Here is an 18,235-nt window from a genome sequence, read left to right as displayed (position 1 = left end):
AGGTAGTCGGGCTCACATGTGTTCAGATTTCTTTCTAAATGTGACCATTATTCAGATAACTTATCTGGATACAAGTCACATTTAAAAACCAGGTGTGTATGGGGCGTTTGTCTCACTGGAAAGTGCAGATCATCTTTCAAAGCAGTCTGGTATTGTTGTGAAGTCACAATTAGCCTAAATCATTTTGGGTCACGCATCCAGGACCTATTCCAGTTTCTCTTTTAACAAAAGAGTCTATGCACACTCTGTGGAAGACTTAAGTGGCATCCCTGTTGAGAATCACAGGACAGGACAGGAGGATACCCTGAAACACACACCAAACACTTCCTTATGGACTGAATAAACTGGGGTCAGGGCCCAGGGGACAGTAAGACCAGGTTGGTGAACCATAGTCTTGTTTTCATCCTGGCCCGCTGCTGTGAGTCAGACTGTGCAGTATGTAGGCCTGACAAGATAGCTCTTGTCTGCCTCCTCCTCCTCTTCCTGTAAGAAAACTTCATAGCTTGAGGGAGTGATTTTCCTCCTCTCTCTTCTCGTAAGAAGAAGCTTGCTGCTGGGGCCGTGATTTGTTGAACTGTGTGAAAGTCGTAATCCGCGCTCGCCATGCTCTTGCCGCAAGGCCTAATTTAGTGACGGAGGGGGGGGGGGGGGGCAAGATGGCTCGGTCTAATTACTAGCCCGTCTTGCCTTATAGACAACATGGTAATCACATAGCAACAGCGCCGTATCGAGGTGTGAAGTCGCATGTGTCTTTGATGTTGGACAAAATGTACGGATGGCATGGACACATGTGGTATATAGGCAGCACCCAGCTGTGTAATTGTAGACTTTAGGGGAGACGTTTTGCTAGAGCCCACATAGCTCACTGAGTCACTTCCCTTAGTTACATTGTTTTGGTGTTTCAGCACAATGCTGCCTGCCCGGGTCGGCTAGGAGTGTCCGGTGCAGTGAGTGTGTGTGTGAGTGAGTGGTCATTCTCCTTGCTGATGTCAGCTCTCAACACCAGGCGTTTATCCCCTGTAGAGGCCAGGTATGAGTCATGGATGACAGGCGTAGCGGGGGGAGGGGGGGTTCTGGATGTTGGAGGGGGGGAGGGAGGGGCTCATGTATGGCCACCACAATATATGGATGTAGTATCGATATTCGATATCGGGCTAGAGATCCTCTGGGATTTTGATTATCGTAATATTGTGACATGAGCTAGCTTAAATGTTGTCTTTTCAGACATTCCAAAAACTTTCGAACAACAGAGATAGATTATGAGACTATAATATCAACAATCACATTAATCATCAACAATAATAAATCGGATTAATAAAAGCAAATGTTAGAGATGAATGCTTTAAAATCAAACTAGGCTATCTATATATAACAATGATAGGAATAAAAGAATATGTCAGAAATTAATGCTTTAAAACATTCAGGAGAACAAGAGTCTACTATGCAGCCTTTCCAAGTTCTGTATTTATGTGCAGAGTATCTAAAACTGAGCAGTCCTGTGAGAGGGCCCCTGGGTATCTTCTATCTTCTGTAATTCTTAACAGGATTCCAGGGCCAGGGGGGTCACGGAACTCACTCAACACCTAAGTGACCGTGTAAACTCTGAGAAGTGGAAAAACACCCAAATTGCAGTGACATAGTTTTTCCTCGACATAGTATGGTACTTGTTAAGGCGGAATGCGTTATCTCATCTCTCTGAGAAGGAGGCTTGTTAGATTGGGATCTCCACCGGCCCCATATGACAGACGAGCCCCAAACAAGTCTTTTACAACATCAGGAAATGAAAGAAAAAAAAGTATGGCAGGAGGAATTGACTTGGTGGTACATGCACAACACGTACGTTATTGGTAAAACCTAGTGTATATGGTGATTTGTTAAGCTATGTTAGAATGTAGGCCAGGTCTATATGCATGTCAAACTGATCTACAATAAGTAGGGATGCACAATATATCTGTGACGATAATCTGTATCGGCCGCTGTTAAGTCATTTTTATGTTCGTATCGGTCCAATGAGCAAAATAACAGCTGCAAGCAATGTTAATTTGGACAAGTCAGTATTGGACAAAACATTTAATATTGAGACTGAGGAAACAAATGCAGTAAATCTATGATTTATGGGCTTTCCCAAATGTTTTGTAAATAAAGAAAGGCTCCTTTTTCAACTTCACAGTGTGTACATGCGTTTTTCAGTACGTCCAAAATTAGATTATCATAGAAACTTGTTTTTAATACAGGCCATATCGACATCAGTAAATATCGGCTATCGGACCAAATGTCATATTTGTGCATCCGTAAAAAAATCCCTTATGCCTCTCTCCATGGCTCTTATTTCTCTTTCAGCATGATAAAGAACATTTTGTTTGGGCGCTATTAGTTCTGATTTGAGCACTCCTGATGTTTGTTTTCTTGTCATGTTGGTGATGTAGGAATGGAAGTTTATTTGTAAATGTCAGGTCCGTCACTTGTTGTGTTCCTTGGTCTAATAAGCGTTCAGAGACAGACTTCACATGCTAAACAAGGTCTGGACAGGACTTGGGCTCACATCAAAGATAGAGTTAAAGAGAAAGATGAAGAGGGCGTTCCGTGTTTATGTTGGGTTTCCTTTTCAACACGCTGCATTAACAGCTAAAAGCCAGGCGTTCTTCCTGATCCATCCACAGCCCGTTAAGGCAAACGGAGGGCCGGACGTTCAGAGCGGGGGCAGTTTAATGAAGTAAATGGATGTTTGGTCCTGAGCTGTTCAGAGACCTAATGGACAGAGAGTGGACTGTGACTTCCAGCAGCAGGTGGGGGCTGGCTGGCTGGCCGGGTGGCACAGAGAGGTGGGGGGATGGGACCCCATCTCATTTTATGGACCACCAGATGACCCACCCAGTATAAACAATGCTCACAAAGATACTGTACAAGGCGAGAAGATACAAACCAACGCGATATCTGAGGAACGCCTGGACGGAATTTCATCAAATTTGCCTCAAACATCGACTTAGACTCAAGGATGATCTGATTAGATTTTGAAGGTCAAAGGTCAAGGTCACTGTGACCTCTCGAACGCCATTTTCAAGCTTGTTAACGCGATATCTCAGGAATGCCTTGACGGAATTTAATCAAACTTGTCTCAAACATCGACTTGGACTCAAGGATGAACTGATTAGATTTTGGTGGTCAAAGGTCAAAGGTCAAGGTCACTGTGACCTCTCGAACGCCATTTTCAAGCTTGTTAACGCGATATCTCAGGACTGCCTTGACGGAATTTAATCAAACTTGTCTCAAACATCGACTTGGACTCAAGGATGAACTGATTACATTTTGGTGGTCAAAGGTCAAAGGTCAAGGTCACTGTGACCTCTCAAACGCCATTTTCCAGCTTGTTAACGCGATATCTCATGAATACCTTGACGGAATTTCATCAAATTTGCCTCAAACATCTACTTAGACTCAAGGATGAACTGATTACATTTTGGTGGTCAAAAGTCAAAGGTCAAGGTCACTGTGACCTCTCAAATGCCATTTTCAAGCTTGTTAACGTGATATCTCAGGAATGCCTTGACGGAATTTAATCAAACTTGTCTCAAACATCGACTTGGACTCAAGGATGAACTGATTAGATTTTGGTGGTCAAAGTTCAAGCTCACTGTGACCTCTCACACACCCAATTTCCAAGCTCTGTAACGCAACATCACAGGAGCGCCTTGACGGAATCTCTTCCAATTTGCCTCAAATGGCGATTTGGACTCCAGAATGAACTAATGCGGAGGCATAAGTCCGCGTTGCGGTCGTTCTAGTTTTTTATTTGGTCTGAATTTGACTCCAAGCCAAAGACGGCAGTGAAGGCAGTAGTTGGAAGTGAGACCCATCGCTTTGCGTATAGTGTGTCTGATGCTATTAACTTGTTTTGAATACAAATAGTCTACTTCTTGATACATGTTTCTCGTGGAGACTCTTTGGCTATAGAGACACTGAAAAACGCGTCATCATTCAGAAGCCACGCCCAAGACAGGGGAAAATACAAGGAAGCACTGCCTGACGACTGCAGCTAGCAAAACAAACCGCGGCTAACCGGGGCGAACGGAGGAACTCTCGTCAGATAGAAACAGTTTTGCCGACACGTCACTCCCCACCCGCTCTGCAGTGCCACCCCGCCCCCCAACATACAGGCAATTTCGCTGCTTCCACATGTGAGAGCCGAAGTGTGAAGGGAAATGTCCGATATTGACTTACAGGTAATTTTCCGGTACGCATGTGGGAAAACGGCTTATAGTTGCCATTTCAGTGTTTTATCCAATCAGGCCTGGACGCATTATGTGACTGATTACTGGCATGTGACAAAAAATTTGATTTTGCTCACACACTGCGTTCAGATATTCAAAACCAGATATGACGGACTCACATTGTGATCTGTATTTGGTGCAGTCTGGATACAATCCAGGCGCAGTGTGCGTACCAGCAATGTAAAGATATGGAGATGCTGACACAGGAAACTGTCAAGCAGAGACACAGGAAACGGTAAAAGAAAAGAAAACGCTAAATAAGCCACACTGTCTGCAGTGTATGAGTGCACTATACCTGATAGCCTAAAACAGGGGTGGCCAAACTTTTTTGGTTGTGGGCCGCATACAGAAAAATATAAGGAGTCGTGGGCCAAACAATATTAAGTGCAGCATTTTTCGCGGCAAAACAATTGGACCAGAAAACCCTTGTGCCATCAAAAATTAAATTTCTACCTAAATAAATATATGACACATAGTTTATTGATGCGCTCACCTATTACAATGGGTATTTCTGTATGTTTTCAAATTTTCTTTTCCTGTGCCAACAGGTTAAGACAGAGACAATTTAACATAACATTAGTATTAAACATTCATTCAGTATTAAAAATGTAGGGTACTCAAGTATAACCCATTTTCAATGGTTTTAAATTGGAAAAAACGAAATGGGGGGAATCAGTTTTTTTGTTTTTGTTTTTCCGTTTCTGTTTCTTAATTTTGTTTTTCCTTTTTTCCCCGTTTTCGTTTTGTGTCATGTGTGTGTGTGTGTGTGCTAAATTCATGGCGGGCCACTTAAAAACGGGCAGCGGGCCCGCAGTTGAATGATAAATCAACACCAAAAGCTATTTGCAGCATTGTAACATTAGTGAAATGATAACGGACTGAGAGCTTGTTGTTGCAGTTTAGACAAGTCTTGTTTGTGGTGAGCTAAGCTTGTTTGATATTGTGGCGGACCGCCTGCCACACATAAGTATACCAGGTTGTTTTAGCCATGTAGCTCATACTCTGTATCCAGGGAAACCTGCATTGACTGACAGTAGAGTAGAACGAGCTGTCTTGAGCTGGATTCTTACCTGGGCGATATAACGAGCAACCAATAGCGACAGACTTGACTCTTCCCTGACAGACTCTTCATGATGGACAAAAAAAACAAGCTTGCAGACGCAGTAATATTATTTATCCATTAACCTTAATTTATCAAAGGAACCTGAGCAACAACCTGCAACATAATTAGATTCATGTGGTTGTTGACAAATGTGCACATCTCTCTTTCAGAGAGATGGTGGCGCCCCACGTGGTCGGTGAAGCCTCTGTGGTTAACCTCTGTTCACATGAAAGATAGAGCCAACTCAGCCATAGAGAAACCATGGTGGTTGTTTTCAACCCCCGAGTTTTCTGATGCATGCAAGACGAGGAGGCAGCGAGCGTATCCTCTTTGTGTTTCTGTACTTAGGTTTTATGCAGAGTAATGGTGGTACTGAATAAAACAAAATACTATCCTAGAGTTTTTCCAGAACTGATACTCCATTTTGTTTGTTTTTACCATCACCACCTTACACAAACTTCACCCTCAAGGAATGTAAATACTCGTAAAAAATCTGTTTGTTTACACACAGGCGATGTTTGTCTGCCACTTTAACACATTCACTGCCAGACGTTTTTTTTTTACTGTAGTTAGCTTCTGCCAGAGGGTTTTTTTGAGGATTCTGGCTCATCTTTCAAGACCCGAGGATTCTTTTCTGCTAAGATTTTGTGAACACACAATATCTCAAAAGAACTAATAGAATGTGTGCTTTCTCTGTCTAAAAGAGTTAGTTTGTAGAGTTAGTAGTTATGTAAGCATTAGCAGTTGAATACAGCATGGTTTCAGCATCACAAAAAATATTCAGAGATAAACGGCTTTTTGTGAAATTCGATAGAACAGTCACTTTAACCATTCATTTTTGGCTCTCTCTCTCTCTCTCTCCCCCTCTCGCTCTCTCTCTCTCTCTCTCTCCGTCCCTCTCGCTCTCCCTCCCTCTCTCTCTCTCTCTCTCTCTCTCTCTCCCTCCCTCTCGCTCTCCCTCCCTCTCTCTCTCTCTCCCTCCCTCTCGGGAGGGAGACGCACTAGGTTTAATCCTAGTGAGAGGGGGAGAGGGAGAGAGAGAGAGAGAGAGAGAGGGAGGGAGAGAGAGAGAGAGCGAGAGAGAGAGAGAGAGAGGGAGAGAGCGAGAGGGAGAGTTGCTTCAACTCCTCCCTCCGTGGGCGTTCTTCTTGGCTGCAGCGGCCGTCACAAGCTTGTCTGCTTTGCTGCTGTCCTGTGCCTGTCTGCGCGGCCGCTGTTTGAGGAAGTCGGGATGGACTCGCTCGCTTCTTGGAGTTTTGGTTGAGAGAAGCTTTTGCGATTCTGGTCATATTTATGCTGCGTGTTTCAAAGTGTGTTCCACCTGTAATCTATTATGCAAATTTGCAATCCCGCATCGCCAGCAATCAGCGCGAAAACGAAAGCGTTTTCCCCCATCCATTTTCATGAGAATGGCTGGGGTGAGAATGGCGTGACAAGTTAAAAAAATGCTTGCCTTCCTCTAGTCAGGAGAGCACTGTTGCCACTTAGTGGGTCGGTGGAATGGGTTGTAAACGTTCGGTGGCTCCAATAATTATATAAGAGATGTAAAAGGGTTAGATGCACATCCCACGGTCAAAAAAAAAAAATGCATTTTTTTGACGTATTAATACGTCAATGGCAGTGAACCGCTGGATTTTTTTTGACGTATATATACGTCAGTGGCAGTCAACGTGTTAAGAAGGGGTGCAAGACAAGTGCAACGGATCACAAAACTCACGGTTCGGATTGTATCACGGTTTTGAGTCACAGATTGAATTCATTAAAAAATGTGCTGCTTTTTTAAATCTTTATCGGAAAATAACCCACATTCAAATAGGCTATGCAAAGAGTGCAGAAAACAAGAAATATGAATCTAAATCAACAAATTTAAAAAATATATAATAATTATTATCATTTACCCCCCAAAAATAGTTGGCATAAATAAACTCCATTAATATAAAGTTATTTGCTACTTTGACTCTGATGCAGCTGCCTCTCTCTGTCTGTCTCTGTAGTCTTGCTCAGTGTCCCGCCCACAGCACTATCTGATTGGTTACACGTCTATGCCACAGACAGGCAAAGAGACAGGGGTTCAGCCCTCACCCCCGACAACACAGCAAAATGTCTATTCAAACGGGAACAGTGGTGCATTGAATCATGGAGGACACATGACGTTCAACTTGGGAACCGTAGCAAAGCGGTGGTGCACACCGTTTTACAGTTTGAATGCAGCCTGGGAGCTTTCTTTCTTTCTCTCCCTCCCTCCCTCCCTCCCTCCCTCCCTCAGCAGGCATCTGTGTGGTCTGTATCTTTTCACTGCAACTCTGCATTGAGGTGTAGCTAACGTTAATTAATTGTTACTTTAAAAGGAACAGCAGCAGTTAAACTGTATTTCACACTGATGGTTAAACTTGCAATTAACCATCACTTACGCAGTAATATTATAGACGCAGTAATATTACCCAGTAATATTACAGATAGGGATGGGGCCGATCCGATCCAATATCGGTACGGGTGCCGATATGGCACTAATTCACGGATCGGATCGGATCGGAATTGAAAAAAAAAAAAAAAAAAAAAAAAAAATTGCAATTCCAGCGCACAGCTGGCCGTAATTTGTATAATAAGGTATAATAGTATCCTTCTTTGCCTTGTATATTTTCTTAATTTTGTCTGCTTTTTGCAAGGTATATAAAAAAAAAAAACTTTAATTGGCCAAATCTTTGCCTATACTGTATATTCAAGAAAAATATTGGTATCGGCATAATATCGGTATCGGCAGATATCCAAATTCAGGTATCGGAATCGGATCGGAAGTGAAAAAAGTGGATCGGTGCATCCCTAATTACAGATCACAGATCAACTATGATCCGTTGCAGTGTACCAACTTTAACTGAAAATCAGACACCAGACAAGCTCTGATGATCAACTCCTGCATTTGTACGGGCTCGCGTGCTATTTTGCTACCAGCATTCAAGAGCAGGGGAAGTTGTGCATCAGCAAAGTATTTCCCACAGGAAATGGTTTTTGTAGTGTCTGTCCGCAAAAGTTCTGAGGGGGTAAAACGAAGTTAACATGTAGAGTTATTGCATATTTAACAACTGTAGGTGTTGGGTTTATTGGGGTTATTTTCTTTTCTTGTTTTATTTATTTATTTATTTATTTATTTATTTATTTATTTATTTATTTATTTATTTATTATTGTTTTAGTTTTGATGTTGTCCACAACAACACTGCTATACCATAAACATTTGGTGGAAGATGTATTATTTGTTGGAGTGTGGTCTTCCATAGTCTCTAAACTAGGACTTTGTTAAGCATTAGCCTACTAAACATCCACAGAGGTCCACCTTTAGCGAGCATTGGGCTTGTCTGTCCCAAGCCTTATAGCTTGCAGCAACAGGTCATAGAGGGGTTAAGAAGAAACGGATAATCTGCAGAGCCTGTAAACATGTTGAGTAGTATACTATTGATTATTGATCAAGTCATGTGAGGGTTCCTCAACTTTTTCACTTGAAGGACCCCCATGTAGATGCATATTATCCCACAGACACATGGGGACACTCATATTGTTACAGCAGCAAGTCACCTAAGACAGGTTCTCAACATGAAGTCCAGGGACCACCAGGTGTCCTTGAGGGCGTTCTAGGGGTCCCTATCTAATTGATGTAGGCTATTGTTAAACCTCCTCATTATCTGATTAACACAATTAGAGGAGAATGTAGAAGAATGATTATTTTGATCATAGTTTCCATGGTAACTGGTAACAATACAAACATTTTAGATGTAGGTCTGAGAGAGACACAATCTCATCAAATTGGGGTCTGTGGCCCTTGGGGACTAAATTAGGGGTCCAATATGACCGAAGACACCACACACATCCGGGACAAAGGACAAATCAATGTACTTTGAGTAGGGGTGTCACGATACACTCAGTTCACGATACGATACGTATCACGATACTGGGTTCACGATAACGATACGATACGATACGATTTTAACAATATTTTTTTAAACTTGAATAATGACAATATATGACTGGAAAAGTAGTATTTTATTTGAAATGCACAAATACAAAACATGCTGTTGTGGGAAATTGTTATTACAATAACAACTAGAAAAAACATGAGATTGGAGATAAGGCTTATCTTGAAATAGAATGAGTTACACCGTCACTTAGATTTACTTTGAACTAAAAGGTTTCTCAGCAGTATAAATTCTCATTATGCATCTTCAGTTTTTCTTCAAACTCAAACAACAAGACTTTTCTTAATCTATTTTTTATGCATCTTCAGTTTTTCGTGTCAAGTAAACAGTTTTGCCAGAAACTGGCCAGAAAATTGAATGGTTTCTCTCCTGTATAACTTCTCATGTGTCTCTTCAGAGACGTGTTCAACTGAACTACTTTCCACACATTGAACTTCAACAAACAAAGACGTTTCTTAGTCTATTTTTTGAAAAAAAAAAAAAAAAAAATTTTTTTTTTTTTTTTTTTTTTTTTTGCGATATGAGATTTCATCTCAACGATACATATCGTGACGTTTTACTATCGCGAAATTTCGTGGGACGATATATTGTGACACCCCTAACTTTGAGTCATTCAGTTTTCATCAACATCCATTCCTGAGTGATTGGTTGGACACCATGCTCCACTGTTCTCCCAGCTCTGCCTCCCCCACACCACAGAAACGTCTCCGCTCTGCCTCCCCCACACCACAGAAACGTCTCCGCTCTGCCTCCCCCACACCACAGAAACGTCTCCGCTCTGCCTCCCCCACACCACAGAAACGTCTCCCGCTCTGCCTCCCCCACACCACAGAAACGTCTCCGCTCTGCCTCCCCCACACCACAGAAACGTCTCCCGCTCTGCCTCCCCCACACCACAGAAACGTCTCCGCTCTGCCTCCCCCACACCACAGAAACGTCTCCGCTCTGCCTCCCCCACACCACAGAAACGTCTCCGCTCTGCCTCCCCCACACCACAGAAACGTCTCCGCTCTGCCTCCCCCACACCACAGAAACGTGACCAAAACAATGTCACTCACTCTGGACATTTTGTTGGACATTACGTCACACGGGGAGCTGGATGTGTGAGCAGAGGAATGCAGATTGAATCAAACTATTGACCTCTGACCTGTGCTCTGAGCTGTCTGCAGCTGATGGCAGGCAGCGCACCGCAGCAAGGAAGGAGCTTTGCAGGATTGAGTTACAGTCAGTTCTTCCCCCAGCAGCTGTTGGAAGAGATTCCTGATGAAACATTTGTCTCTGGGCCTGTGAATTATCCCTGCTGCTCTCGGCTGAAAGCTTTGCTGTGAAATAGATTTTTAGTAAGGAGGTAGTCTCGCTGGCCAGACTCCACTCCCTTCCGTGAGAGGAGTCTGGCGGCGCAGGTCTCCATAGTGGGATTGCGATGGGCGGCGCTTGGCGTCAGTGCCCTTGGAAAATAGTTTCCAACAATCCAACTTGCCATTTTCAGCATGTAGCAATGAGCTAGCGTGTAGGTTTCTGCCGTTAGCTTGCTAGCTAGTTAGCGTTGTTGTTTTCACAGAGACGGCAGGGCACTATTTACAGCGACACACAGGGAGGAGGGAGCGGAAGCCGCTCTGATTGACATGGTCGGAGCCAATGACAGAGTTTGTAATAAGCCGGGAGCGGACATCCGGCAGCGATTGAAACAGTCGCTCCGATGGGGAGCAGCTGTAGAGCAGGGGAGGGCTTATCCCAGTTGCCTGTTTCCGTGAGGCCAGACTCCTCTCACGGAAGGGAGGTGAGGCTGGCCAGCGAGACTAGTAAGGAGGTAGTGTTGTGTGTCCGTATCCAAAACACTCAACAGCCGCTATATACGAAAAGGAGACGCCATTCATTTTGGGAAATGGGGGTGAATCTATGGTGTCTCAATTAGTGGAGATGGGATAGTCTGTGGCAGCCCTGCTTTATGGTTTTAGGCTGCTAATACGGTGTCTTTTATTTATACACAAAAAAGGCAACTGTAGCATTTAAGCTAATTTATCCATGTAGAATTGGCTGAACGTTAGCACATCTCTTTTGAGAGAGATACCTGGCAACACCACTGTGTTCTACTTAATGTAGTCACGTGTTCTCATATTGGAAAGAGGCTGAGCAGCTCCCAGCGTCTGCGGAGTCGTTCTAATGGATGCAGCCGTGTCAATGAAAGATGGTTGCGGAGACGTTCCGAGCCACAGATGCAGAGCATGTGGCGTCTCTGTCGTGTCCAACCTGACCATACAAAGTCACGGCTCGGCACGCAGTTTATTCCTGCTACTCTAAATATTAGGCTCACCAGTCTGCCATCTTGACTAACTCATAGCCCATAGCTTCTGCTGGACAGGCAATCTGTTGAGGGAGGGGGGGGCGTAAAGTTAGTCAGAGGTGTAGAGAGAGAGACTCAGAGATAGTGAGAGATGAGTCGCAGTTCAGAAATGAGGGTGGGTGGCGTTAAACTCGAGACACATACAGCAGATTAGGTTAGTCAGCGCTGGGCGTCTTGTCACCCTAGTATTCGCGGTGTGTTCCCGCACGTTGGCTCTAGTCGGCGTGTCGGCGGCGGCGGCTTCTCCGGCCGATTCGACATGTTGAATCGCCGTCGGGGAGAGAAATCACTCTGATTGGCTGGTCAGGTCAGCTGGTAGCGAAGCAGAGCAGGAAAAGAGAGGGCACACACAAAAATGATCATCTTCCAACTTCCTCTCATCTGATTATCCCAATCCACATTTTCACAGCCATGTCCCTTTGGCGAAAGCATTTTGAGGAGGCTGTCTCTCACGGTTTCTCCTTTTCCCGCGCCTCCACCTCTTCTTTCCTCTTCCACAAGCAAAATACCAGGCTGACATAAGCCAGCGCTATTTGCAACATTTCATCAGACATATTCTCCATTAGAAGTAGCGATATTACGAAACCGTTTAAGTGAGTGAAATGTTAGGCAGACGCTACTTACTGTTTGATGAATCAGGTCTCACGCAGGCGCAGAACGTACAGTACGTGCTAGCTAGCTGCCCGTCGACCCTCGTGTTTGCGCGCTGTGTTCAAGTGCAACTTTTTGGGCCCGACACAGGAGACATGAGGTGAGCATCTCTCATCTCAGTCAGCATCTAGTTGCTGCTACTAGTCATTTCACGTGTTTGCCCTTTAAAGAGACAGACTTTTGAAGAGAGAAGTCAGTGGGATTCCTGTGACAGACTTTCACACAACAAATCAGACTTGAATAAGTCATCTGAGCAGTTGTCAGTTTTCATCGTATAACACTGCAGAGGGGGCGGGGATCAGTTACTTTGGTCTTAAACTCGCTGCTCGTTTCCCGTGACTGATTCACAGAGGTTTTTTTTTTTTAACTTGTGATATCCCCCCTCCATCCGTCACACGCTGGCTGCCAGCCAGCTTGTGTCATGCTTTCCCATGTGGAGTCTACTGATTCTCCCAACTGTTCTGTGGAAGCTCCAGCTGCATGGCTCATATATACAGAATTAGATCATTATAAGAGCCACTAGTCAGATGTCGATGAAGCCATTTTCACACAAGATGACGCGTTTTACTGGACCTTCCTGTTTCGGTGTTGTGCGAATGACAGTGCCGGAATGGCTTAAGCATTTAGTGTGTTAAATTTGTTTAATTTGATTGTTTATTAAGATCCAATGGTAGCAGCTACTCTTCCTGGGGTCCACAAAATGGACCAATGCTGAAATAAGAGTGCTTCTAAGCTAGGGGGTGGTACCATAGATGTCATGCAGTGTTTTCCGTTCCAGACTTTTACAGTTAAAATGAATCAAAGTCCGACAAATTAAAATCTCCCAGACACCAAGTCTGGTGAAATGATCTCCCTCTAAACACAACTTAAATTGTAATAGGCTCAAATTAAATTTCCACACATCTCCTTTTTCGTCGCCTTATTCTGCTGCACAAATTGTCTTCTACAAGTAGGTCTATATGCATATGGGTTTTCCCTCCTGATAATGAGTGCTTCTAGCAGTCAGTAAGGACGGTGTTGCTCATGAATCAGACTGTTGGTATGCTTTGCTCAGTCTGACAGCAGATGGTCGCCCTCATGACGCGGGACAGATAAATGAAAACATAGCTGTTCAAATTAAGCATTTTCCCAACTTTCAAGACTTTGTGCAAACCCTGTATTCTGTTTCTCAACGTGTGTTTTTAATTTAAGTTGACATTTTACAGTTTATACATTTAAGTTTAAATACCCGTTTAATGGAAGGAGTTTTAGCTTGCTAATTTTTGCCATGGGCTAACTTGGGAGGCGAGTCTACTGTTAAATATTGTCCTGACTCCTCCTGACCACATCTTTCACCATCTGCTAACAAACACTTTAATATTGTAGCAGTTTAGATAACCCTAACCGCTAACCCTAGCCTCCTTAAACCCATGGCAACAATTAGCAAAAGTGAAATCCCACGAATTAATGGTTATTTCAACTAACAACTTAAGAAACCCACTGAGAAACATAAAAAAAAAATCTATTTTCATCTGTTGGTCCCTTTGAGGAGCAGTCATTGGTTGTGTGAAGAACCTTTGTTGGCAAAATGCCTCCAGCAGTTACGTGTGTGAAAGAGGCTATATGAGTGTTATATGTCTAAAACACAGACTAGAAGGCGTCTTTGTTCATTGAAACTAACTGACCGAGACGCTTGTTTTGACTTTTCTCTTTCTGCTGAGTTTGCAGCGTTCAGTCAGTGTCCAATTCACCCTTCGCTAAGTCCTGCCCCCCTTGGGTACTGTTGCTATGGAAGGCAAGCCACACGTAAAAGGCCGTTCACAATGATATGAGTGCAAGACATTCCCAAGTAAATAACGGCCAATTTCTGGAGTAACAGCTCCCAAATATCGGACACGAGTAGACGGAAAGGAGTACAATATGCTTGTGAGAGCTACATTCACAATAGCATTTGTTGGCTAGACAGTACTGTGAATGAAGAGATCATTCAACTTGAAGGAAAAGCTCACCGGTCCCAATGCAAGATAGCTATACAAGATGTTTGTTGTGACGTCAGCATCATCATCATTGACTCATCGTCATCATGTGATTTATCCGTAGCCAGACATATTGTTGTGTGTCAAGTGTCATACGGGGGAAATTATTTGATGAACTGATCTTTGCAGCTCTGTGTTGATTAGCTAATGTTTCTGTGGCATTTTGATTAACGTTATGCTTTAATTCCTTTCGGAACAAATGCTGGTTTAACAGATGAAATCTAACTGAAGCATAGCATAGCATTTACTGCGCAGCCCGGCTATAACTAACGTTAGTCCGGCTGCCTGCTCTCTTGTTTATCCTTGCAACAGCTCACTTAGCGCAGGGTGAATTGGCCTTGTTTAGCTGCCATCAGCTGCTCTGTCACTGTGTCGGTCGCTCTGCTGCCATCAGCTGCTGTGTCACTGTGTCGGTCGCTCTGCTGCCATCAGCTGCTCTGTCACTGTGTCGGTCGCTCTGCTGCCATCAGCTGCTGTGTCACTGTGTCGGTCGCTCTGCTGCCATCAGCTGCTCTGTCACTGTGTCGGTCGCTCTGCTGCCATCAGCTGCTGTGTCACTGTGTCGGTCGCTCTGCTGCCATCAGCTGCTGTGTCACTGTGTCGGTCGCTCTGCTGCCATCAGCTGCTCTGTCACTGTGTCGGTCGCTCTGCTGCCATCAGCTGCTCTGTCACTGTGTCGGTCGCTCTGCTGCCATCAGCTGCTGTGTCACTGTGTCGGTCACTCTGCTGCCATCAGCTGCTCTGTCACTGTGTCGGTCGCTCTGCTGCCATCAGCTGCTTTGTCACTGTGTCGGTCTCTCTGCTGCCATCAGCTGCTCTGTCACTGTGTCGGTCGCTCAGCTGCCATCAGCTGCTCTGTCACTGTGTCGGTCTCTCTGCTGCCATCAGCTGCTCTGTCACTGTGTCGGTCGCTCAGCTGCCATCAGCTGCTCTGTCACTGTGTCGGTCACTCGCTCCACAAAAAGTTAATCGCCTTTTAGCAGGCGCAGTTTTTGCCCTAGGTGTGTGTGTGTGTGTGTGTGTGTGTGTGTGTGTGTGTGTGTGTGTGTGTGTGTGTGTGTGTGTGTGTGTGTGTGTGTGTGTGTGTGTGTGTGTGTGTGTGTGTGTGTGTGTGTGTGTGTGCCTGTGCGCGCATGTGTGAAGGTGTTTGTGTTTATGCCAGTTGGCTAAAAGGTGGTAGGGTGGGGTGGCCCTGCCATCCTGCATTTTGGACATGTGCATAATGTGGTTGCAGCTATTGCGAATTCGCGCTTGTTTTTAATCCAGTTTCACAGTTCTGGGAACAGTTTGAACACATTCTGCTGTGCATTTGACCTCATTACAGGCTCAGTGCTGTGTCTGCTATCAGCTGTTATCAGCTGCTATCAGTGCAGAAGGAAGCAGAGATGTTGGCGTTCCTCATTTCTGTAAACCAGTGATGTCTGTGCTTCCAACAGTCATTTCAGTGCTCCTACATGCATTCATCCATCACTGCTCAAATGCCCCCAGTTGCACCCACTGCTTAAACAAATCTGTTCAATTGGGCTTTTCCACACAAAACTAGCAAACCTTGGGCAGTTAACTTACAGTACAGTTATCCCAAAGTTTAATACTGTAACATGCATACAATGTTCTAACCTGAAATGCACTGAATGTACAAAATATCAGTACCACTGATGAGATGAATCCAGTTAAAAGTCGTTAAAGGAACACTCTGCCCATTTTCAACCAGCTTTGTATGATTAGAACATCAGTAGTATATCAGAAAACTGTAAACGGTTTTGAAGTCTGTCATTTAATTTGACAGTTATTGAGTGTTAAAGTGTGGACCAGTGACATCACTGGTCCACACTAACTCAAATTACGGTAATAACTCATTAACTCAAATCAACTCTCAATAACTGTCAAACTAGATGAATGATGAATAGTTTGACAGTTATTGAGAGTTGATTTGAGTTAATGAGTTATTAATTTGAGTTAGTGTGGACCAGTGATGTCACTGGTCCACACTTTAACACTCAATAACTGTCAAATTAAATGACAGACTTCAAAACCGTTTACAGTTTTCTGATATACTACTGATGTTCTAATGATACAAAGCTGGTTGAAAATGGGCGGAGTGTTCCTTTAACCCTTACCAAATACCAAGATATAATGTTTATCACCACTCAGCCTAAAATACCGAGATATGATTTTTGGGCCATATTGTCCAGCCCTACTTTGAGACAATTGAGATGTGGTCTGTCTGAGGAAACGTCACTTCTTTTGGGGTGTTAAAATAAAAACACTGAAACTGGAGCCCATGCAGTGTGCAAGCTTTTTATTCCTATTTTCACTGCTTGTTCACCTTTGAGCTCGGCACCTGCCCAATCTGGGTTCTGGATGTGCCTGTTTTCTCCTTGATACTGTGAAGAAGGGGCCACAACTCAATATCAGGAAAAATATTAATATCATATAATATAAAATAATTATAATTAATTTGTACATTTGTAGTGTCTGAGAGCAAACCTGTTCTTAAAATTCTCACACCTCAAACGATCACTATAATTGCCTGTGTGTGTGTGTGTGTGTGTGTGTGTGTGTGGGGGGGGGGCGTCAATCTGTCAACTCTCCACAATTTGCTGCCCTGTGCAGGTCGGGATGAACCCCAGAGCCGTAAACAAAGCTGTTGTTCAGGAATGTTGGGGAGGAGCTGCCTGGGTGGTTGTTGGGGAGGAGCTGCCTGGATGGTTGTTGGGGCGGAGCCTGGATGGTTGTTGGGGAGGAGCTGCCTGGATGGTTGTTGGGGAGGAGCCTGAATGGTTGTTGGGGAGGGGCCTGGATGGTGTGTGTGGAGTCTTTGCAGTTGGTGTTGGGTTGAATTCTATGAGGCGTCTCACAGCATTTCTGAGCGTTGTCTCTCCTTAAAGCTGTTGGCTGCGTGTCAAATCTTTGTCGTTAACCTTCCAAGATTGGTCCGAGTTTTTCCCCTCTGCACTGACTCCAAATCATCCCACTTTCTATGAATTTTGACTTGAACATCTGTCTTTGTCTTGTAAGTGGCTCCTCATAGGCCGTGTGATTAGTATGGCTAGTCTGTAGCTCTCGGAGAGTTTTCCATTAGGCCTGGCTTCACAGGATGTGCCCCATTAGGCCTGGCTTCTAGGGCTGGCACGGATCAGAAAAGCCACGGATCGGATCACGTGACGGATTTTGAGCCACGGATCACGGATTTTTCGGATCAGAAAAAAAAAAAAAATCTCTGATTTTTTCTCTCAAAATGAGATTTTCGATTAGATTTTTTAATACTATTATACTTATCTAACCATTTGTTGCCCTGCACAGCTCAAAAATATTTTTTTTCTCATAAGTGACACAATTTATGCTTTTACTCTGAAGGCAGAACAACCCAACTTCCTGTTTCAGCGTGGCGCTGCTATTACTTGCTAACCTGCAGTCACTTGACACGGGTGGTACAGACCGGGTGAGTCTGGAAACATAACGTTGATGCTACGTTAAGCAACTCGGTGGCCCCACATGTTGTTTTGTGTGTCCTAAAGGCAACATTTCACCGTCCGGTGATAATGTGTTTGTGAAACGTGTGCACGTGTGTGTGTGTGTGTCTCTCGTTATCTTGTGCAGCCCGCAACACGCTGCTCGCATTCCTGTGCTTTTTCAGAGGTGTTGAAATAAGTTTGTTGTGATGCTGTCTTTAGTAGCCACTAGCCACAGCCTTTAGAGAGACTTTACAGCGGGGAGAAGGGTTGAGGAAGCTCACTTGTGCTTGCCATGATGATGCCTGTCTGTGTCTGGCTGCGCTGCAGGCGTTCTCATTAGGGATGTTCATCAATTATCGAAAATCGATAATCGATCGTTAAGGATTGGAATCGATCCTGTGGCATTTGGATCGATTTTTTAATTATTAAAAAAA

General features: G+C 44.1%; 1 protein-coding gene across 2 annotated transcripts in view; it reads left to right on the top strand.

The window, feature by feature from the left end:
* LOC310791813 (integrin beta-1-like) overlaps window positions 1-18,235 on the top strand; it is a 54,047-nt gene that overhangs the window by 1,185 nt on the left and 34,627 nt on the right. The gene's annotated exons all lie outside the window — the stretch shown is intronic.

This window comes from Poromitra crassiceps (assembly GCF_964638095.1).
Source record: "Poromitra crassiceps genome assembly, chromosome: 17".
NCBI lineage: Eukaryota > Metazoa > Chordata > Actinopteri > Beryciformes > Melamphaidae > Poromitra > Poromitra crassiceps.
Note: the sequence above shows the minus strand (reverse complement) of the source record. Positions and strands in the feature narration are given on the sequence as shown.